This window comes from Schistocerca gregaria, chromosome 1, assembly GCF_023897955.1.
Source record: "Schistocerca gregaria isolate iqSchGreg1 chromosome 1, iqSchGreg1.2, whole genome shotgun sequence".
NCBI lineage: Eukaryota > Metazoa > Arthropoda > Insecta > Orthoptera > Acrididae > Schistocerca > Schistocerca gregaria.
Window position 1 is genome coordinate 439,783,198 of NC_064920.1, and position 23,745 is coordinate 439,806,942.

General features: G+C 43.5%; 1 protein-coding gene and 1 pseudogene across 7 annotated transcripts in view; one reads left to right on the forward strand and one right to left on the reverse strand.

Annotated features, from left to right (window-relative positions):
- Positions 1–23,745, forward strand: part of LOC126351455 (leucine-rich repeat and immunoglobulin-like domain containing-NOGO receptor-interacting protein 4) — a 2,189,427-nt gene that overhangs the window by 855,327 nt on the left and 1,310,355 nt on the right. The window lies entirely within an intron of this gene.
- Positions 20,288–20,405, reverse strand: LOC126287737 (5S ribosomal RNA; annotated as a pseudogene).

A 23,745-nucleotide genomic window follows, 5' to 3' on the forward strand; every position in this document is an offset into this window, starting at 1 on the left:
CCATGCTGCCTCTACGAGGCCCATTCAAGTTCTAAGGCCTCCGATATTTTTTTTTCAAATTAGCTACTCACCCGAAATCGATGAAACTGCCGTTATTTCTCGACGTAATCGCCCTGCAGACGTACACATTTTTCACAACGCTGATGCCATGATTCCATGGCACCGGCGAAGGCTTCTTTAGGAGTCTGTTTTGACCGCTGGAAAATCGTTCAGGCAATAGCAGCACGGCTGGTGAATGTGCGGCCACGGAGAGTGTCTTTCATTGTTGGAAAAAGCCAAAAGTCACTAGGAGCCAGGTCAGGTGAGTAGGGAGCATGAGGAATCACTTCAAAGTTGCTATCACGAAGAAACTGTTGTGTAACGTTAGCTCGATGTGCGGGTACGTTGTCTTGGTGAAACAGCACACGCGCAGCCCTTCCCGGACGTTTTTGTTGCAATGCAGCAACGAATTTGTTCTTCAAAACATTTTAGTAGGATGCACCTGTTACCGTAGTGCCCTTTGGAACGCAATAGGTAAGGATTACGCCTTCGCTGTCCCAGAACATGGACACCATCATTTTTTCAACACTGGCTGTTACCCGACGTTTTTTTGGTGGTGATGAATCTGTGTGCTTCCATTGAGCTGACTGGCGCTTTGTTTCTGGATTGAAAACTGGCATCCACGTCTCATCCATTGCCACAACCGATGAAAAGAAAGTCCATTCATGCTGTCGTTGCTCGTCAACATTGCTTGGTAACATGCCACACGGGCAGCCATGTGGTCGTCCGTCAGCATTCGTGGCACCCACCTGGATGACACTTTTCGCATTTTCAGGTCGTCATGCAGGATTGTGTGCACAGAACCCACACAAATGCCAACTCTGGAGGCGACCTGTTCAACAGTCATTCGGCGATCCCCCAAAACAATTCTCTCCACTTTCTCGATCATGTCGTCAGACCGGCTTGTGCGAGCCCGAGGTTGTTTCGGTTTGTTGTCACACGATGTTCTGCCTTTATTAAACTGTCGCACCCACGAACGCACTTTCGACACCTCCAAAACTCCATCACCATATGTCTCCTTCAACTGTCGATGAATTTCAATTGGTTTCACACCACGCAAATTCAGAAAACGAATGATTGCACGCTGTTCAAGTAAGGAAAACGTCGCCATTTTAAGTATTTAAAACAGTTCTCATTCTCACCGCTGGGGGTAAAATTCCATCTGCCCGTACGGTGCTGTCAACTCTGGGACGTATTGACAATGAACGCGGCCTCATTTTAAAACAATGCGCATGTTTCTATGAAAAAAAAATCGGAGGCCTTAGAACTTGAATGCACCTCGTATAGACGTCCATAATATGAAATTGTTGCACATGCAGGATTTTGTGCACTACCTGACCTTTCGATTATGTCGAATATGTGTTAGAGAGTATCGATGTCGGGCGGTTTGGGTAGCCAAATCATTCGTTCGAACTGTCCAGCATGTTCTTCATACCGATCTCTAACAGTTGTGGCCCTGTGAAATTGCGATCGTTGTTTGGTATCGCCCGCATCTCGTGGTCGTGCGTTAGTGTTCTCTCTTCCCACGCCTGGGTTCCCGGGTTCGATTCCCGGTGGGGTCAGGCATTTTCTCTGCCTCGTGATGGCTGGGTGTTGTGTGATGTCCTTAGGTTAGTTAGGTTTAAGTAGTTCTAAGTTCTAGGAGACTGATGACCATAGATGTTAAGTCCCATAGTGCTCAGAGCCAATTGAACCATTTCTTTGTTTGGTATCATGAAGTCCATTTAAGGCTGTAAATGGTCTCCAAGCATCCAGACTTAACCATATCCAGTAAATGAACAATTCAGTTGTAGTACAGGACCCAGTCAATTCCAAGTAAACACAACCCATGCCGTTATGGAGCCACCACCAGCTTGCACAGTGCCGTGTTACCAACTCGGGACCATGGCTTCATGGGATGTGAGCCACACTCGAACCCTACGATCAGCTCTTACCAACAAAAATAGGGACCCACCTGACCAGGCCACGGTTTTACAGTCATCTATGGTTCAATCGATATGGTTACGAGCCCAGCAGAGACGCTACAGGCGATGTGCTGTTAGCAAAGGCACTCGCGTCGGACGTTACTGCCATAGCCCATAAACGCCAAATTTCACAGTTCTGTCCTAACGGACACGTTCGACGTACGTCTCAGATTTATTTCTGCCGTTGTTGCTTGTCTGTTAGCACTGACATCTCTAAGGATACACGACTGCTCTCGGTCGTTAACTGAAAGACGTCAGTCACTGCGTTGTCCTTGGTGAGAAGCAATGCCTGAAATTTAGTACTCTCGGGATACTCTTGACACTGTGACTCTGGGAATATTGAAATGCCTAAAGATTTCCGAAATGAAATGTCCTATGCGTCTTGCTCCAACTGCCATTCTGCGTTCATGTTCTGATAATACCGTCGTGCAGCCATTATCACAAAGGGAATTTTTTCACATGAATCATCTGAGCACAAATGACAGCTCCGCCAATGCACTGCCCTAAGGCAGACGGCTAGCCGTGCTGTTTAACGCACTGCTTCCGGAACGGGAAGGCGTGCCGGTCCGTGGCATGAATCCGCCCGGCGGATTAGTGTCGAGGTGTGCCGGCCAGCCTCTGGATGGTCTTTAAAGCGGTTTTCCATATGTCTCGGCGAATGCGGGCTGGTTCCCCTTATTCCGTCTCAGTTACACTATGTCGGCGATTGCTGCGCAAACACTGTCTCCACGTACGCCTACACAATAGTTACTGTCCAGGCAAACATTGGGGCTACACTAGTCTGGAATGAGACGTTCCCGGGAGGTCCATTGGCGGCTGAACAGCACAATAACCCAGGGTTCGGTGTTGGGTGGCGAAGGGGTGAGTGGACTACTGTAGCCTGTTGGGGGTTGTGTACCACTGTCGTTTCTAGGCCCCCAGTTCATTACATAAGTAATAGATGCACTGCCGTCTTATAATTTGTGTACGCGATACTACCGCCATCTGTATATGTGCATATTGTTATCAAATGGTTCAAATGGCTCTGAGCACTATGGGACTTAACATCTGTGGTCATCAGTCCCCTAGAACTTAGAACTACTTAAACCTAACTAACCTAAGGACATCACACACATCCATGCCCGAGGCAGGATTCGAACCTGCGACCGTAGCAGTCACGCGGCTCCGGATTGAGCGCCTAGAACCGTGAGACCACCGTGGTCGGCCATATTGTTATCCCATGAAATTTGTCACTTCAACGTAGAACAAGGACTTAATGTTACACACTCACATTGACTAGAATTACTAACCACTAACGTAGATGAATTCTACATCCCTAAGCATGGAACAGTGCTGCCCATTTGATTATTCAAAACGCACCATATACATTCATATCTGGACTAAAGAATATAGGCTCCCATATTTATAAATAGGATCATAAATAAATATAATTTGTCGTTGATGCCCGAGTTTGCAAAAAAGTGTATCTTAGACGGTGCATGAATGAGTGTATGCTACTGTTCGCCAGGAGCTTCCTTCTGGGGAGTTCGGACTCTTTTAATCTGACTTTAGCGACTTCAGCGTCGATAATGATGAAATAATGATAAGCAAAACACACACACATGCCACGAGCGGGGAAAATCTCCGATCCAGCGGGAATCGAATCAGGACCGCTGTGACTGAGAGAGTCAGAAACGCTTAAAGTGTAAGACAATTTCGAGACTTGCTTATGCTCCTGAGCCTCCTGAACTGTAATAATATTGCACAGGAACATAGTAGCTGCTCTCCCACTACTCTTCAGAAAAGTGATGAGCGTGTATTAGACTTCTGCTTCTGGCCTTTCGGTCAGGATGTGATATTCTTCTCAACCTCTGGAATAATAACCAGCATAAAAACGTAAAACAATTCGCGGGTATCTAGAAAAATAGTAGTCGTTTATCAAACGAAGGGGCGTAACACAAAATGGACCAACTTTAGGCGATAAATTCCAAGAATTCAGTAGCCACCACCGTACGGTCTAATTAAAGAGAGCTCCTAGTTAATGAATGACCAAAGAGTTACGCCGAATGATATATAACACCAAACACGTGCGTCCTGTACACAGCGAGTCGAATCCTGCTGCCCTGGCTAAAAAAGGGCAAACGCTGATGTTGTTTTTCAGGCCTGCGGAAACATAGTAGACAAGTTATTCTCGACTCCATTTGACTCTCTAGCAGTTATAAATTATAAATCAGTAGAGCCACAGGACAGAACAGCCGGGACACAGTCATTTTGCTTAAAACTTATTTCTTCAAGCACGACGCGAAAATTCATCATGAGAATATCCTCTGAGGCATGACAGATTGAACAAGAACATGATCAAAAATGTTACTGGAATTATTACCTGTATATTTCTTAAATGCCTCTCTCGTTAGCGCAAATATTCAACCGAGTAGAAACAAAACTTAATTCTACCAAGGCCCAAAAATGATAACCCAAAAACATTGACTGTATGCAGATCACCATATCACCCGCCTTGGAATATGTTTTCCATGAACAGCTGACAGCAAGGTACTTCACATCATTGACTGCAGTAAATTACCTTCGAGATACAAAACAGTAGAATTTCGCAAAGAGTGTATTCCTTTGGATTGACATCAAAATAACAAATAAGCCTCAAGTAATTGCTTCTAAATCACAGAAATCTTTGAGGAACCATGTGATCATTGCTGTCTCCGAAAGTTTCAGTCCTCTAAGTCACATGTTCTTACTCTGATGGGAAAATTGATCAACAAACATTTATGTGAAGCCGTTCAACCCATACTGTTTGATAGTACACCGTTACCGTACCGAAGAAAGAGTAAAAGATATAAGCATAGTTCGGGATCAATGTCTAAATCATTTTGTGCCTCCTCTTCCACTTCCCTGTATAATTTTCCACAGGTAATGCAGATGACTATCGACCGACGTCCGTGCTGTGGTCATTCTAAAAAGTGATATAATCAATTATGTAAGACAAGTTAACGAATTACTTTAATAGATACAACCTTCTAAGTTTCCAAAGTGGTAGAAATACGGAATTAGCTGTAGTAGAATTCACAGAAGTGGTACTTCATACTCTCGACAAGGATGGGTGTGTGCCAGGAATATTTTTAAATCTTTCTAAGGCTTCTTATACTACAAAGTACAATATTCTACTAAGGAAGCTACAATCGTCAGGAATAAGAGGTTTAGTTAATGACGGGTTCAGATTACATGCAGCAGATAGGCTACAAAGAGTAGAAATACCACAAATAAGTCGAGGTCCGGTGTGCCGGCCAGCTTGTGGATGGTTTTTAAGGCGGTTTTCTATCCGCCTCGGCAAATGCGAGCTAGTTCCCCTTATTCCGCTTCAGTTACGCTATGTTGGCGATTGCTGTGCAAACACTGTCTCCACGTACGCATACACTGTAATTACTATTACCACGCAAACATTTGGAGTGACACTCCTCCGGTATGAGACGTACCCGTGGCGGAGAGAGGGAGGGGGGGGGGGTTGCCGGTATGAGACGTACCCGTGGAGGAGAGGGGGAGGGGGGGGGGTGTCCACTGGGGGCCGAACAGTACAGTAACCCTGTGTTGGATGTGGGGCGGCGGTGGGGTGAGTAGACTGCCACAGCTTGTTGTGGGGTTGTGAACCACTGAAGAGGGCTACGGCGCGGCCGAAGCCTCTCCGCCGTTTCTAGATCCCCGATTCAATACACACGCACAGAATACGCACAATACGATACACACATGAGTCAAGATATTTTGTTGATCTTAGATTGTAATACCAAACGTACAATATTATCTTAAACGTGATCTACGGAAGAATAAATCAGTTATCACTACATAACTAGCTAAAGGTATAGAGAGATTTACTGTTAAAATACTGTAAGTACGCTATTGCAGCGGAGTCACTGAGCTCACACAAGGCAGTTGTTTGCTGCGCCTCGCGATGGCTAAATCATTTGTCAAAATATTGTGCATTAAAGCGCAATCCTTGACACTGCCTGGGTCAGGGATTTTCTCTGCCTCGTGATGACTGGGTGTTGTGTGACGTCCTTAGGTTAGTTAGGTTTCAGTAGTTCTACGTTCTAAGGGACTGAAGACCATAGATGTTAAGCCCCATAGTGCTCAAAGCCATTTGAACCATTTGACACGGCCAGACGCCAGAAGTCATCAGCTATAACTTCAAAAATCGTGTACGGTATTGTTTCGTTTAATTTTATTTCTTTTCATCCATTACGAAAATATTGTGGAATGCCTGTCGTTCTATAAGGGATGATTTCGTTCAGAGCACAGAAATATTTTCGGTCTACAATTTCAGATACCTAATGTTATATCAAACTGAGACATTCATTACTTCAATAAGCACAGAAAAGGCCATGTGAAGGTAAAATGGCTGGTCAGTTAAGTCGGGCTGAAAAGGCTTGGCGAAAATCGTTAGCGCAACGTTGATTATACCAAATTAGTTTCAAACGGAGCTAATTCGAAATCCCTGCGCTCCGAACGTGCAGGAGAAGAAAAAGCGGATAACCCTTTTTATTTCGTGGCCAAACGCTTCGTCAGAACTGAGAAGCAGGCTTCCAGCCCTTGCGGATTGGCTGCGGCAGAGGACGGGCGAATGACTTTTTTTCCGCCCACCCGATCGACTTCCACATGGGCGAGCTAATAAAACGCGGGTAGAGGGAGGGAGGGAGGGAGAGAGAGAGAGAGAGAGAGAGAGACAAAAGACTTCCTCTGGGTATCCCCGATGAAATCAAAGTTTTGCGACTCAGAATTAGGCCTGATTGCGTACACTCGGTTAGACAGGGCTTTTTGCCGTTTCAATTACGCGGCCTACGGCTTTAGTGCTCGCAGCCGGCAGCGTAATTTCTCAGCGGGCCGCGGTATTCGCGGCAGTGGAGGCACCGAGGACGCTGCGGGGCTTCCGGTGACAGCGCAGATCGGCGGCTACACGTGTAGCGCACGTGGCCGGCCGCTGTTTGCTGGAGCTAAGCCGAAGGAGCATGTCACGGCGTAGGTGCTCAGCAGCACCAGCTGAGGTAGGCGCACTATGCTGTTAACGGTGTATTTACTCGATTTACTGCTTACCGTCAAAAGCTACGTCAGATTTCCTCGCATAATTTTGTTGTTTATAGGGCTATCAACCACTAAAGAAATTGTTGCACTAGGCTTAAAACCTACAGATGATCGAAACTTGGCACAGGAACTGATCCCAAACTAGATCACAACACCCACAGAAAGAGATAATTATTAATATTTTTTAAATGAAAGTGTTGTGTTGGCAGAACAGCAAACACCGTGTTACTAGAGGAGGCCGAAATGCACGCGTTTTAGCTCACGCAGGCTGGCGTGAGGAGGGAAGAACTATACTGACGTGAGGTCTGGAGCATAACAAGGAATTAGAATTCAGAAAGCGGACGTAATTAGTTTGATACTTAACTTCAGTCCATTAATGAGGAACGTCGCTCTTGACAGTACATCATTCACAATATTGTCTGTTCAGGATTCATTCTAATTACTGAATATGGCGCCTTGCTAGGTCGTAGCAAATGACGTAGCTGCAGGCTATACTAAACTGTCGTCTCTGCAAATGAGAGCGTATGTAGGCAGTGAACCATCGCTAGCAAAGTCAGCAGTACAACTGGGGCGAGTGCTAGGGAGTCTCTCTAGACTAGACCTGCCGTGTGGCGGCGCTTGGTCTGCAATCACTGATAGTGGCTACACGCGGGTCCGATGTATACTAACGGACCGCGGCCGATTTAAAGGCTACCACCTAGCAAGTGTGGTGTCTGGCGGTGACACCACAGAATGTATTGTCCGTTATAGACTGTAGAATTTTCAGATTTTTTTTTTTTTTTGCTGTTTGTTGGATTCGACGTTTTAGCCGTTATCAGAAAACCAGTAGAATATATACCGAAACACAGATAGAATAAATCATGTTACATTCCGTATATATATAAACTTGGTGAGTTTATGGTACAGTTAATACATCAGTCACATTTGTGTATGTAATACTTTTCGAACATATAGAATCTTAGAAACAAATTAATCATTTACAGTATCCCTATGTATAAAAACCAAATGGAAGCATTGCATCCTATGTTAAATATTTAATTGACAGCGCTACCATTAAAAAACTCCAAATGACGGCGGTGTCAATTTAACAAAGGATACAAAGCTGCATTTAGTTTTTATACGCAGGGCTACTATAAATGATTCATTTGTTTCTAAGGTTCTATATATCCCAAAGTACTACATATAGAAATGTAACTGACATTTGAACTGAACCATAAACTCAGCGAATTTTCACTGCGGCCACCAGCTGGCGTTGCGAGTGCAGTGCCTTGACAAAGTGGCGACAAAGCAAGAAAATGGTTATTCTGTGACGGTATCAGTGTTACCAATTTGGTTGTTTTCAACTAAATTCTTTAAGGATATCTGGTTGGAAAATTTAAGATCTGCTTGCTAGTAAGAAATTTAATCTTTTTGAAACATTGTCTCGGTTTGATTTCTAGTCTTTTTAATATTAGGTTTTTGAAAAATTTATCTTGTTCATTTCTAAAGTTTGGGTTCTCATTTCACTATCTTCAACCTTCCGTTAACAGGTTGTAGAAAAAATTCCTTTCCTGCAGCCGGTGATACTATAAACTTTGTTAAGAAACACAAGTTTAATTGCTACTGGTACCACCAATGTAACTAACGAGTCCAAGAATTATAATTATAATTATAAGTGCAAGAATTATAATTCATATTGGATTATTTAAAGGCATAAACGTAATATTCAAATTTCTGGAACAAAGTGTTAAACTGTTTTAGAAGTTTCAAACAGTGAAATGGTGATTTAACTGTCTTCAATGATATATGATACGATATAATATTTATCTCATAATTATTGTATAATATTGTAATTGTATTGTATAATATTGTATAATTATTGTATACCCACTGTCGAGGACCGAGCAGTGACGAATACTGCCAGTTATTATTCGTATTATTCAGTTGTTGTTGAGTAGTGGTAGTGGTGCTTATGCTTCTTGTCCTAATGACAGTTCTGTTTAAATGGATAAATTATAACCCCAATACACCCAAACGTTTAGGGAAGAGCGGCAAAAAATCTGAAATCTCTGCGATGGTTATCACAAGCTGTAGGAAATAACAGAAAAGCATTCAGTTCAGTCTGTCACTGTACTAATAGAGCTCAGTTAGCGGATGTAGAAAATCACGAAAAAACATAAATCTACAGTTTCTTTTTTCTTCCTTCTCCTTCAAAAGACAGGCAAAAATTAGTTTTCAAAGCCAATGGAGGATTCCATAGGACGTATCGAAGCTGAATGGCCACTTTCCCTTTGTGTTTCCGAGCATTGTGCTATAATGACGTGTGATAACTTAGGAGAAACGTGCAAAAACAGGGCCAAACATAGTGTTATTGCAAGCAAGATGTTATTGTTACATCGTGCAAAGTGTAGTGATATTGTCAAGAATGTTCTTCTGCCCCATTTTCCGAAAAATCGGAGAATAGATGTTGATGATGATCAGTACAATATTGTAACTGACGTTTCAACTGATATTGGTGTCACTAAATTCCTAGCAATAGCTGTAATTTATCATAGGAAAATACCTCGCAACGTTCTGTTGACGTTTCTTACATTAGTCGAACTTGCAAAATGCATTGCTGAGTCTGTTGTATCAGCTATATGAAGAGGCACTGAAAGAACTTAATAATTTAGAATTGAAGAAATTGCAGGGAGCAGGAACAGATACGTACTAGTGTGAACTTCGGTATTAATAGCGGAGGGTATGAAATATTTAAAAGGGAGGTTCGATAGTTTATAGTTATAAGATGTTTGACTTTTCAATCAGTTGGTAACCTCTGCAGCAACTGCAAAGCGTCTTCAAAGAAATTTGGAATTTTTGATTAGTGAAAGTTACAATTGGTCTTCTCGATCTTCTTCTAACAGACCTTTTATTGACAGGTCTTTTTCAATTCTACATAATGTGGAGGAACCACGGAAAACCCCGGAAGATTGTGACACGAGATGGTTATTCATTGAACCTGCGGTACGTAGAATAATTGATAGATCGCTTGAGATAAAAACTCATTTTAAATTGTTAGGCTAAGCAAAAAATGCTGTTCAGCTGAAACGACCTATTCTGTGTCACGAGTTTAATTTAGTATATTTATTATTTTTGAAAGCTATCCTTTCATGCCTTCAGAGAGTCAATAAGAAATTCAAGTCGAATGGTGTTGACCCATGCAAACTATTAGATTACCTGATATTTCTTACGAAATCTCTTCTTAAGCAAATTGTCGTTTCCACCTATCCAGTTCAGAGAAAACGACCTAGATCCAAAGCCAGATCTTACATGCTCATTTGAAAGAAATTTCAGAAATTAGCAACGAAGTAACTCAAGAGGAAGCAGAAAATATTAGAGAAATTTATAGCAAAATATGCTTGATAACATTGAAATATTGAGGAAATTATCTCTTCTTGCAGGTTCAAAGGCGCTTGTAATGATAAACGAACCCTTACTACCCCTGTCTGACAGATCTCAACTGGATAATGATTCATATACAAGAATTGAATTAGAATGGCAGAAATTGACCATCGTCCGATGGGATAAAGTTAACAACTCTGTGGATTTATGGTGTGAGGTTTTCTGTTACCATGACTCAGCGGTGAAAATCCTTTTAAAAGATCCTGCGGAATTTGCATTTCTAGGCTCATTGTTTCTCGATCGAACGGTGAGGTGGAAACGATATTCAGTCAGCTGAATTTCGTGGAAACGAAGATAAGGAATCGAATGCGTACGGAAATACCAAACACCATGTTCGGGATTCCTGCAAGTCTTTGCAGCATGAATCGGTGCTGCCATAATTACGTACTTCCTGGGTCAGTTTTCGAAACAGCTGGGACAACTGAAGCACCAAAATCAAGGCATCAGTTTCTACTGCAGCTTCTCTTTCCCATGAGGACGATGGCGATAACGACGAAGACGACATTCTTGTCAAGTTTTAGGTAAATTTAGTGAAAAAAATAGTTTCTATATAGCCTATTTCTCGAGTGAGTGGCGTTCCATTATCATTTCTATGCTACTGAATAAAAATTTAAAATCTAATCCTTTTAAGGCACTTTTACTCTCAATCTGAATGGAAAAAGGTATATCGTGTTGGCAAAACTGGTTGGAATATGCCTCCAAACTGACATTCAATGACAAAGAAATTTTCCATTTCTCTGGAAAAGTTAATTGTCTCAATATGAGGGTATTTAGCACTGAAAACCATTATGAAGTTGTGCCCCATGAACTAGATTCGCCGAAGGTTAATGATTTCTGTGAAAAGTCCCAGACGTGGCTGTAGGGGGCGTTTTTCTTCTGGGTGAAGTCTGTGGTGGGTACCTCTTACCTTGGTAGGTTACAGTTTCAACAAAAAGGGGCAGCTCTCATTGGAGTATCACTGTTCGCGGCCACCTATAAGACGAACTTCCGCATCGTTGAACTGGGCATAGTGGTGATGATACAGCTCTGTTTCCTTGTCGCCGTCCCCCTCCCCCCTCCCCCCTCCCCCCTCCCCCCCCTCTCCCCGTTCCCGCCACTCCCCACTTCATTTGACCTAGTGTCATATGCCGTTTTCCTTTGGGTGTTTATTAAGGACCATGTTTAGAACCCGACTGCCAAGAGCACCGCAACAGGTCAGAGAATGCATCAATGCTGCCATGATGACGTTTGAGAGGATACTGCTACACAGGATATGGAACGAACGTGACCATGGCTTGGACGTGTGTCGTTGGTTGGTTGACTCGGGGTAGTGGGCCAAACAGCGAGGTCATTGGCCTCTTCGGATTAGGGAAGGATGGGGAAGGAATCCGACCGTGCTCTGTTAAAGGAACCATTCTGGCATTTTACTGGAGCGATTTAGCATAATCACGGGAAACCTAAATAAGGATGGCTGGACGCGGGTCTGAACCGTCGTGTTCCCGAATGCGAGTCCGGGCTAACCATTGCGCAACTTCGCTCTGCACGTGTGTAGTGTGACCAGAATGGCACTGATAGAACATGTGTGGAGGGCAAAATGCAAACTTGGTGGGTTCACGGTTCTATTCTTGTGTCTATGATATTTGCGTAAACAATACTGTAGAAATTAAAAAGGTTACTGTGTGGAAGTCCTGCACATTACATGTGTTGTTTTGTATGTGTTTGGGTACGTTTATGGGTTCCTTGATCTCGACAGGATTGGAAATAAATACTCTGTTTATTATTTGTCTATGAAATGTAGAATCTTTGAATGCAGTAGTAATAACAAAGCTGTGGTATCTTGTTCGTCTGATTGTTTCACGTCCTGGAATGAAGGTAAGAACGGAGACATGAATAGCGATGCGTACACGCTGAAAAACCTCGGCACAGCAGTTAAGTAGTACATTTTTCTTTTCTGAAAAATGCATTTTAAATAAGCTCTGCAAGTACTGTGAAGTTCATTTAGGGGCAGAGTACGCTTAACTGCACCTACTGTGGAATATCTGCAATAGATGTAGTGGCGGTTTAAGGTTACAAAATATACAACCGTAAGCAACGCCATCTGTGATCTGTTTATGCTACTAAAAGCTGTGAATGTTCCCACGTAACGGTAATCTGAGACAGCGCCACGTATCGATAGTTCTTACTACTACATTCTTTGATTGTTCGTGTGTGACGCCAGTTCAAGGTATCACAACTCAGACGGATACAGAAGTACGTTAGCAACATTTGAAAATCAAACGAACTGAAAGAACGCTTAAGTAGATCATTGACAGTTGCAGTGGACTGGGTGCGGCAGGATTTGCGATCCTGATCAACCACTAACGTAAGGCGGTTTTATGGACGTCTCTATGGCCACCCCTCAGTGCTTCTCGACGACGTCTACGGTAACGTTTTTTTGAAATAATCTTCTGTCATTTGACAGAGAATGGTTCGTTTATTTCATAAAACTATGATATCGGCTTTACAGCCATTTCAGGTGCATGTTGAAATGTTAAAATATGTCTTACCTGTCTGTGACGTGACATCATCGAAAAACATTTTTTGTGGTGCCCCATGAAGAAGAGATCATTACAGTAACACGGTTCAAGACAGCAATTGATCAAGGAAACCAAGCGAAGATACAGATTATGAATATTTTCGCACGAGACTGCAAGAAACGTCAGATCCTTTGAGAGTGCTTGTGCGAGAGAGTTTGTCTACATCCGTTACAAACCAGACATTTAATCTTCCTTCAGTTACGACAGCAAATACTTTTGCATGTGATTCTTGTTGTTTAACTTCCACCCATCAGACTGGAGATATTTTCGGGGGAGAATAGAAAAGTATTCACCATTTTGGGAGTCGCGAGAATGATTTCGTCTCTGCAGCGAGTATGTTGCTCAGTAAATAGTCGCTGGCTACAGCAGAGGGGGCTTACAGATAATCAATCTCTCACCATTCGCAAATGGAATATTAAACGTGAGAAATTATAGTTTTTGCCAATAGATATTGGGAAGTGGCGCGTGTATAATGGTGTCACAAACCTTTCAAAGTTGTACAGCCGGTAAAGGATGGCAATGTACATTGAACGATCGGCGGTTATGAATATTTCAAGCGGTTCTCTTCTACTAAAGTTCATGTAATGGAGCCTTAAATGATGCCATACCGTCTGTACTGTGCGCGTTACTGGTAGATCGTTCAACCACAGTTGGATACCATAGCCTACCTCTCGTTGTTCAAGACAGTGTGTGACTTCAAAACCGACGGTGCATCTTCCTATTTAGATACTACTGGCCGTTAGCAGCTGAAATATATGTAACCATGTCCTTGATTCATTACCTCTGCATAACTACTGCAACCTGTATCCTTTTGAACTTGCTTCCTATTTGTAGGCCTTTAGTGTACATTACAATATGAAACCGTCCACACAACCTCACTTGTCATACTTACATTACTTTGGTGCCTCAGTACGTACTTCAATATGTAACCCCTGTTTTTGCCAAATTGTGCTGCTACATTTTACCATTCTGCAACCTACCTTTCGAGGTATGGTAGAAGGATTTCTGTTCCCACTGTTACTTCCACCTACTATTGAAGCAGTCACGAGTGGCGCGTGGGAAGAACGACTGATTTAAGCGCCCTGGTAAGAATTTCAGATAGAGGGGAGTACCGAAGTGTGGTCAAACGTCGGTTTCGCGCGCGTGATAACTTCGGTGGTAGGCTGAATTACCTTCGAGGATTCATCCAAGGTATTTTTCTTGCATCTACCTCTCGTACAATTAATATTACTTGGTCATTCCACTTCAGATTTTTCGTACATTCACTCCCAAACGTTTGATGTCTGTTGCTGTTTCCAATGAGCGTCCGGAATTGGATAACCAAATAATGAAGTTTTTTTTCCGCCTATCTATACATAATACGTAATAGTTGTTAATGTTGAGGGTCAAATGCCAATGCCTGCACCAACAATAGTTCGCATTTAAGTCATCCTACATTTCGCTGTAATCTCTTAGCATTACATAAAAAAATCACCTCTGAGTAATCTCGTTAAGCTTCTGACTTCATTCACTAGGTCATTTACATGTTTATCATGTAACACTCCCTTCATGTACGCCCGAAATTACTTTTAGGTTTAAAACAATCTGTCCACGATGAACGTCGTGCTATATTATATTTGCCAGGAACTTTTCTACTTAGAAAGCTGGAGTATGATTACGTTGGTCGTGTCTTGTTCATTAGGTGAAGGCCTTCGGTAAATCGATAAACTCATCGTCCACCTTGGTTCCAGTGTCTTTCTGTCGTCCTGGTCTCGCATATGAGCTGTGTTTCATACAATCGTTGTTTGTCCCTAACCCAAAACGCATACTAAGATTACTGTTTGCGTCATTCAGCAGTCTGTGTCAAAACGAGAGAGATGATGCAATGATTAAGACATCACCTTCGTATTCGAGGGGATGGAGGTTCAAATCCCCAGTGTTGGCGACATGCAGGAAGCCACGCTTGGCAAGGCTTAGCATATAGCTGCTAAACAGACAACACAGCGATTACGTGACGATCCTGAAAGAATCACAATCGACTGCCGGCTGGCCCCTAATACTCGACTCACTCAAACGTCAGTCACAGTGTTAATTTAATCGAATAAAGATAATAATGGTGAATACATTCGATCCGCCGTAGGTCCCTGTTGATTTCTCTCTCTAGTAACAGGTGCAAACATGTAACTCTTTAGTATCGGTTGTGAATTAATAGTTGCCCCTATTTAAGTTCCAACCCTCGTATATGCAATTTCTTTATTGCAATGTGTAACTGGAGTCAGTCCAATCAAGTACTACTCATCGCGACTTTCTTGCGGCGTCCAGTGCCGACGGAAAGCATCACTTTGCATCCCAAAACGTAAGTTTGTATCCCATTACAAACAAAATGGTTTTTAAAGCGGAATTTTACGTGCCCATTCAATAGAGCGATCTGAAATTAGTCTAGAGCGTTATTCCTTTTGTAGTTGTGGTCTTCAGTCCTGAGACTGGTTTGATGCAGCTCTTCATGCTACTCTATCCTGTGCAAGCTTCTTCATCTCCCAGTACCTACTGCAACCTACATACTTCTAAATCTGCTTAGTGTATTCATCTCTTGGTCTCCCTCTACGATTTTTACCCTCCACGCTGCCCTCCAGTACTAAATTGGTGATCCCTTGATGGCTCAGAACATGCCCTACCAACCGATCCCTTCTTAAGTTGTGCCACAAGCTCCTCTTCTCCCCACTTCTATTCAATACCTCCTCATTAGTTATGTTATCTACCCATCTAATCTTCAGCATTCTTCTGTAGCACCACATTTCGAAAGCTTCTATTCTCTTCTTGTCTAAACTATTTATCGTCCATGTTTCACTACCATACATTGCTACATTCCATACAAATACTTTCAGAAACGACTCCCTAACACTTAAATCTATACTCGATGTTAACAAATTTCTCTTCTTCACAAACGCCTTCCTTGCCAATGCCTGTCTACATTTTATATCCTCTCTACTTCGACCACCATCAGTTATTTTGCTCCCCAAATAGCAGAACTCCTTTACTACTTTAAGTGTCTTATTTCCTAATCTAATTCCCTCAGTATCGCCCGACTTAATTCGGCTACATTGCATTATCCTCGTTTTGCTTTTGTTGATTTTCATCTTATATTCTCGTTTCAAGACACTGTCCATTCCATTCAACTGCTCTTACAAGTCCTTTGCTGTCTCTGACAATATTACAATGTCATCGGCGAACCTCAAGGTTTTTATTTCTTCTCAATGGATTTTAATTCCTACTCCGAATTTTTCTTTTGTTTCCTGAACTGCTTCCTCAATATACAGATTGAATAACATTGCAGAGAGGCTACAACCCTGTCTCACTCACTTCCCAACCACTGCTTCCCTTTCATGCCCCTCGACTCTTATAACTGCCATCTAGTTTCTGTACACATTGTAAATAGCCTTTCGCTCCCTGTATTTTTACCCTATTCCTTTTATTGATATGTATTAACACTGACGGTAAAACACGAAGACTGACCAGCACACCATCGGCGACAGTCGCTGCTGGAGTACTCCTGTTCCGCTCTCCATCTTAATACCTAACTATAAAGCAGATATCGCACTGGACTAATTCGGGACCGCTGTGTCGAATGGGGGCGTAAAATTCCGCATTAAACACCATTTTGTTTGCAGTGGGAAATAAACCGACGCTTTCCGTCGACATTGAAAGACGTGATGATCAGCATTTGGTGTGACTCCCGCTACAGAACGCCAAAAAAAGGCAGATATCTGAAAAACATCAGACCCTTCCGATTATGGTGTTATGGCCTGGAAATACAAAGTGATATTGTGACACTTTAAACAATTCCGAATGAAATTCTCCATTCTGTACTTGCGTTCCTCAACAAGTATAGAAGCGACGTGCAAGCTCGTCGAAACAGGGCAGATTGGCATGTTTTTTTTGCCTCGTTCGCCCTGCGCTTAGCGTAATTGTGGCGTAGTTTGTGAAGCGCGTTCGGCCTACAAGGAAAATATGGGACACAGACGTACGGATACCATTGGTTTGTATGTGTGTCTATCCTTACGGTATATCTTCATTTATTCCTCGAGTTTATGTCATTAGCTTGGAAGTGGCTTTTCTTGTGTGTTCTCTACTTCATCGCTAAAAAGCCTAACGAAAGCCGGATAGGCTGGACTTCCGTTTGTTTGTCTGACCACGACCGTAGAAAGCCGGACGCCTGGTAAATCTACACGCACACCACCTCACTGCCAAGACATAGGTCAGCGGTGAAGGGTCACGTTAAGGCCTGGTTCTACTTCTGCACCATTTACAGCGATATACAGTGGCCAGGATGCTCTTTCAAAGGGGTGAGAATATTTTGGCCGGTGAGCTTTTTTTTTTTTTTTTTAATCTGTCGCGTGACACGGGTCTCCATCCGGAACAACGATAAGTGGCGTTTGAGCCTTGCACTCTCAGTAGCGGGCGAGCAGACGCGAGGTGAGTCAAGCCGCGCCGGCTGTGCCAGGACGCAAATAAGCGCAGATGGGCGATCCCCCACCTGGGGGCCGGCTCAAGTGCCAAGTGGGTAGCAGCAGCCACGGGCAGTCGCTGCTGACAGCCGGCCCAACAAAGGCGGCGCCCGCTGCACAGAAGGCCGGCCACTGGCACGCTGCCTGCCGATACCGGCTGGCGCCACGCGAACCACTTACCTGCTCCGGAAAACACTGTTCCGTCTCCGGTGTGGCCCAGCTGCCGACCATCCGTTATGTAAGCGGTTTTCCCACTACCTGAGTCACCCATTACGCGCTTCGCTGAACTGTGGAGCGGAGCCAAAATAGGTACTGGATCCAAAGACACCGCTGGCCATAAAATCGCAATACAATTGAGAAGGCAAGCAACAACCGCCGTGAACTCTCCCTCTTCATAAACATCAATAAAACAATCATCTCACTGGACTTATTCGGGATTGCCCTGTCGAATGGGAGCGTAAAATTTCGCTTTAAACATCTTTTGTTTGTAACATTCATGTCTGACAAAATCCGAAGCGGTTAATGTATCTTCATAGTTCGACTAATGAGTGCCTACACCAGGCTTTCCATTACTATTTTTGTTACTAATGGTCAGTATTTCATCGCAGTGGCGTAAAGCAGGTAGGAGTAACACGGCGAGTTTCTCATTCAAAAGTCGCATCTGAATCTTAGTTTTATTATGTATACACTACTCGCCATTAAAATTGCTACACCAAGAAGAAATGCAGATAATAAACGGGTATACATTGGCCAAATATATTATACTAGAACTGACATGTGATAACATTTTCACGCAATTTGGGTGCATAGATCCTGAGAAATCAGTACCCAGAACAACCACCTCTTGCCGTAATAACGGCCTTGATACGCCTGGGCATTGAGTCAAACAGAGCTTGGATTGTGTGAACAGGTACAGTTGCCCATGCAGCTTCAATACTATACCACAGTTCATCAAGAGTAGTGACTGGCGCATTGTGACGAGCCAGTTGCTCGGTCACCATCGACCAGATATTTTCAGTTGGTGTGAGATCTGGAGAATGTGCTGGCCAGGGCAGCAGTCGAACATTTTCTGTATCCAGAAAGGCCCGTATAGGAGCTGCAACATGCGGTCGTGCATTATCCTGCTGAAATGTAAGGTTTCGCAGGGATCGATTGAAGGGTAGAGCCACGGGTCGTAACACATCTGAAATGTAACGTCCACTGTTCAAAGTGCCGTCAATGCGAGCAAGAGGTGACCGAGTCGTATAACCAATGGCACCGCATACTATCACGCCGGGTGAAACGAAACTATGGCGATGACGAATACACGCTTCCAATGTGCGTTCACCGCGATGTCGCCAAACGCGGATGCGACCATCATGATGCTATAAACATAACCTGGATTCATCCGAAAAAATGTCGTTTTGCCATTCGTGCACCCAGGTTCGTCGTTGAGTACACCATCGCAGGCGCTCCTGTCTGTGATGCAGCGTCAAGGGTAACCGCAGCCATGGTCTCCGAGCTGATAGTCCATGCTGCTGCAAACGTCGTCGAACTATTCGGGCAGATGGTTGTTGTCTTGCAAACGTCCCCATCTGTTGACTCAGGGATCGAGAAGTGGCTGCACGATCCGTTGCAGCCAGGCGTAGAAAATGCCTGTCATCTCGACTGCTAGTGATACGAGGCCGTTGGGATCCAGCACGGGGTTCCGTATTACCCTCCTGAACCCACCGATTCCATATTCTGCTAATAGTCATTGTATATCGACCAACGCGACCAGCAGTGTCGCGATACGATAAACCGCAATCGCGATAGGCTACAATCCAACCCTTATCAAAGTCAGAAACGTGGTGGTTCGCATTTGTCCTCCTTAAACGAGGCATCACAACAACGTTTTACCAGGCAACACCGGTCAACTGCTGCTTGTGTATGAGAAATCGGTTGGAAACTTTCCTCATGTCAGCACGTTGTAGTTGTCGCCACAGTCACCAACCTTGTGTGAATGCTCTGAAACGCTTATCATTTGCATATCAGAGCATCATCTTCCTGTCGGTTGGTTAAATTTCGCGTACGTAGCAAGTCATCTTCGTGGTGTAGAAATTTTAATGGCCAGTAGTGTACATACTCAGTTCAACATCAAACTATCTTCCGGTCCCCCGCACCACAAGCAAAAAACAGAAGCGTTATGTGCATAGACATTACATGTAGACCGTCACTTATTATTCAAGAGAATGTTTCCAAAAAGCGACTCGGGTATGAATTTTTACAACCGTATACCAACTGTAGCTTAAAGGTTGTCCCATTACTATTATTAGATCAACTGTCAATTTGTAACATTTATCTCGTGACAGAATCAGAGGCGGTTACCGTATCGTCGTAATTCGACCAATGTGTGTCTCCACCTGGCTTCCCTTTACTATTTTTTCAATAACAGACCAATTATGTGTTAAGATCGGTGAATGACATCGATAACTATTTCTTTAAGTCAATAAATGTAATGAAGTATATCGGTTGTTCCAAATGCAGTGCCATAACACTGTCATTAAAAAAGGCAACAAAGCAGTTCAAGTCCACTGTCTGTCGAAGTCTTACTACACACAGACTATGTCTATGGACCTCCACATTTCCATCTAAAAATTACTGAACTAAACTAAACTCACACCGTATTTCGGCTAATAGTAGCCATTCGTCACCACCTGGCCGCCGTTTCAGCCACAGCTGAGGATGCGAATAGGAGGGTCGTGTGGTCAGCATGGCATCACGAGGCTGAGCGCACCCCGACAAGGGGCAACAGCGCATGGCTGCCCGGACGGTCACCCATCCAAGTGCTGGCCACGCCCGATAGCGCTTAGCTTCAGTGATCTGACGGGAACCGGCGTATCCACTACGGTAAGGTCGTTGCCAAAAATTACTAACGAGTCAAATGATATGTCCACCCAAATCATAGAAGCTGACAACAGCTTCAAAATGAATGAAAAGAAACGTATGTTCATGTCTGACCTGTATCAACCAGACTGAGGCTGGTGTTGTTAGATGGAGATGTGACGGTCCACAGAGACAGTCTGCATACTGGCTTTGCAGAATGTCTAACTGAACTGCTGTGTTGCATTTCTTTAATGACAGTGTTATGGCACTGCATTTCTAACAGCACATATACTTACTTGCATTTATCAACTTACAAAGAAAGGGAAATGCATTTATACAACTCAGATACATTACTGTCATTTCAAATTTGTTAAGATAAGCTACCATGTAAATTTGCAAGTTTTGTTTTGTTAGTATTATTTCAGAATGTATGTTCCACGCTGCCTTTATCGGTGTTATTCACTTACCTTACAACGCAATTGGACTGTCAGAGAAGAAATAGTAATGTAAAGCCTTGTGCAAGCACCCATATAATTGACTCGCCACGATGGGCAACGAGTCCACAACCTCCAGTGCGAATGAACAATTCCGGGAATCTCGGAGTAGTGAGCATGAAGAACATGAACATGGGCATGGGCAGTGTCTGCAGACTGGTGATCATAGGTGGGAGTGTAGTCTGGCCGAGGAGCGTGCCGAGATAGTCCGCGCAGTTGCGAGATATTTCGTGTCTGGATGGCGCAGTGTTAACGCCTATTAATCAGGAGATTCCGAGTTCGAATCCCGGTCCGTCACTTAGTTTCACTCGTGGCCGCTGATTCCGTATAAAGTCCCGATGCAGCTGACATCAATAGTTCCTTACGCTTCATTTCCCTTCTCCCCTTCCACCATCAACGTACACATCACGTACCTCTAGTCAGGAAATCGGCTTGTTTACACCTCGTTTACAACTCGCACAGGCAGAGCGACTACGTCTATAACGCCATTGAGAGTCAGCACAGCGACCATTGCTGATACATTCCTTGATGCGGCAGCAGAGAGACGCGTGTCGATAGACGCGCTGCCAACGGATGGACACCGAAGTTCTGTCGCATTGTGCTTTCAGACGAGATCCGGCACAACATCGACGTATGCACAGGGAGGTTCTGGGAATAATGAAAGTTGCCAGATTGCATTCTTCACCGCCATACGAGCCAAGCACTTGGCGTGATGTTACACAACACCATCACCCCTCTTTCACATAGCCGGTGATTTAGAGCGCAGCCACTACGTTCCTGACGTTATAATGCCGATTGCTGTGCCCTAACTTCGAGTACTAAAGGCGATATCTCTCATTAAGGTAACGCAAGACCGCATATTGCCCTTCCTGTCCCAACCTCCACTGATACGGCGAATGACCTAGGGTTTCCCTTTGCAGCATCTTTTCTAGATATCTGACACCCTGGAAGCACCCTGTCACAAACTACGAGTCACCAAACCTCGCCAGTCACTGTGATTGGTAAACTGCCATAGAGCTGAAGCAACTACAAATGGTATCGTTCCAGAAGACTAGCAGTGTATTTATAGCATACATTCTCAGCAACAGCAAAGGTACACTGTATGTATCAATCAAATCATCGATTTTGCCGTGTATAAACACAACTAAATGTATTCACAGATGCACAAGGGTTACATATTGGCCGGGCGCGGTGGCGTAGCCGTTCTGAGCGCTTCATTTCGGAACCGTGAGACTGCTACGGTCGCAGGTTCGAATCCTGCCTCGGGCATAGATGTGTGTGATGTCCTTAGGTTAGTTAGGTTTTAGTTCTAAGTTCTAGGGGACTGTTGACCTCAGATGTTAGTCCCATAGTGCTCAGAGCCATTTTTGCTTACATGTTTTTGTCTACTATATGTCGTCCCAGAATTAAATTTAAAGCAGCTCCCGTCCCCCGTGTCTGGCCAATGTGTTCGAAAGATTTCTCTTGGTTGTAAGGCAAATTCTAGGGCTGGAAATACCCTACCAAATATTCCCAATTTGGATCTCTATGCCGTACTACCATTTCACCTGATATTTCCGTGAAAGGTCTCTGACTCTAACATGGGTCATTGCCGGAAGAGCCTGTTCCACCCAGAGAATGAAAAGTTTAAAGATGTCAGTCATCATGTCCTGTAGCCAACAACGTGATAGCGAGCATCCAAGGATGTGGGAAAACTCAATTTGTCAAGGGAATAACTAGCTTTCAAATATAATTTCTGTACAGTGAATTAATTATTTACAATGAAACTTCTAAATACTGGAATTGCGTTTCGTGTTATGCAACAGCAACAATTAAGTAGGCAAACAGGAATTTCTATAATTAAATCTCACGTTTTCGTTCATTGACATTACATGGGGATGCACTGTTTCAGTCCCATACTGACCCATTGCCAATGTGTGTGTGTGTGTGTGTGTGTGTGTGTGTGTGTGTGTGTGTGTGTGTGTGTGTGTGTGTGTGTGTTGTATGTGTGTGCTCGTGCGTGAATGCGTGCGCGCATAACGCCTTTATGCCTATGTATGAACTAAAAATCGTTGTATACAAGGCATAAATCATTTGAGACCTGTGTTATTAACTGCGTTTTATGAATAGGAACTGGTTCACTTTTAATGTCCACTCTTTGTTGTAGCCGACCTGTCACTATCGTTGTTAACTGTTACCTGCTGCTGAATAAACAACGAACTAAGGTGTAATAAGGGTTTTATGTACCATACATCCTCAGTCCTGTGTCAGATAACTGGTGAGGCGTCTAATAGATGGATAATTTGCTCGACAGAGTGTAATGTCCCCACAGCAAATACCCTCTACCACGCACCAATTAATCATTTTCAGTCAAACCATACACATTCATTCACTTTGGAAAAGTTATCTAATCTGATTTTCTCGTAATATATGCGGCGACAGCTCGTCGACTACAAATTATTTTTTAGTGCATTTATTTTTTGAATTAGCAGAGATGCATATATGCATTCTCCATGGTTGTTAGAGTGGTAACAAGGACAGCTTCTGGAGTATCTCTTAAGAGATTGACGTGTTTCTGAGAGATACATATTCTGCTTTTCTTCTCGCTAAAGCGAGCCAATTAACATTTGTGCCGCTAGCGGCTTGTTTTTAAGAGAAAGAGATTGTAAAAGGAAAATAATTAAGGCGTGGAATCACAGGAGATCTGGACAGGTAATGGAGATGTATTTAATACACGATTTCCTCCATAAATAAGGTTTGTGACTTTTTTGTTCTGGAGTGAATGAACGAATGAGTTTTTTCTGAATCATTTGTTGATCACGTTGACCCTGTAATTAGTGGGGATGTTTCAGCTGTGTCGAAGAGAGACTGCAATCACGCAGTCTGTGTTAAATCGTCCGAAAAG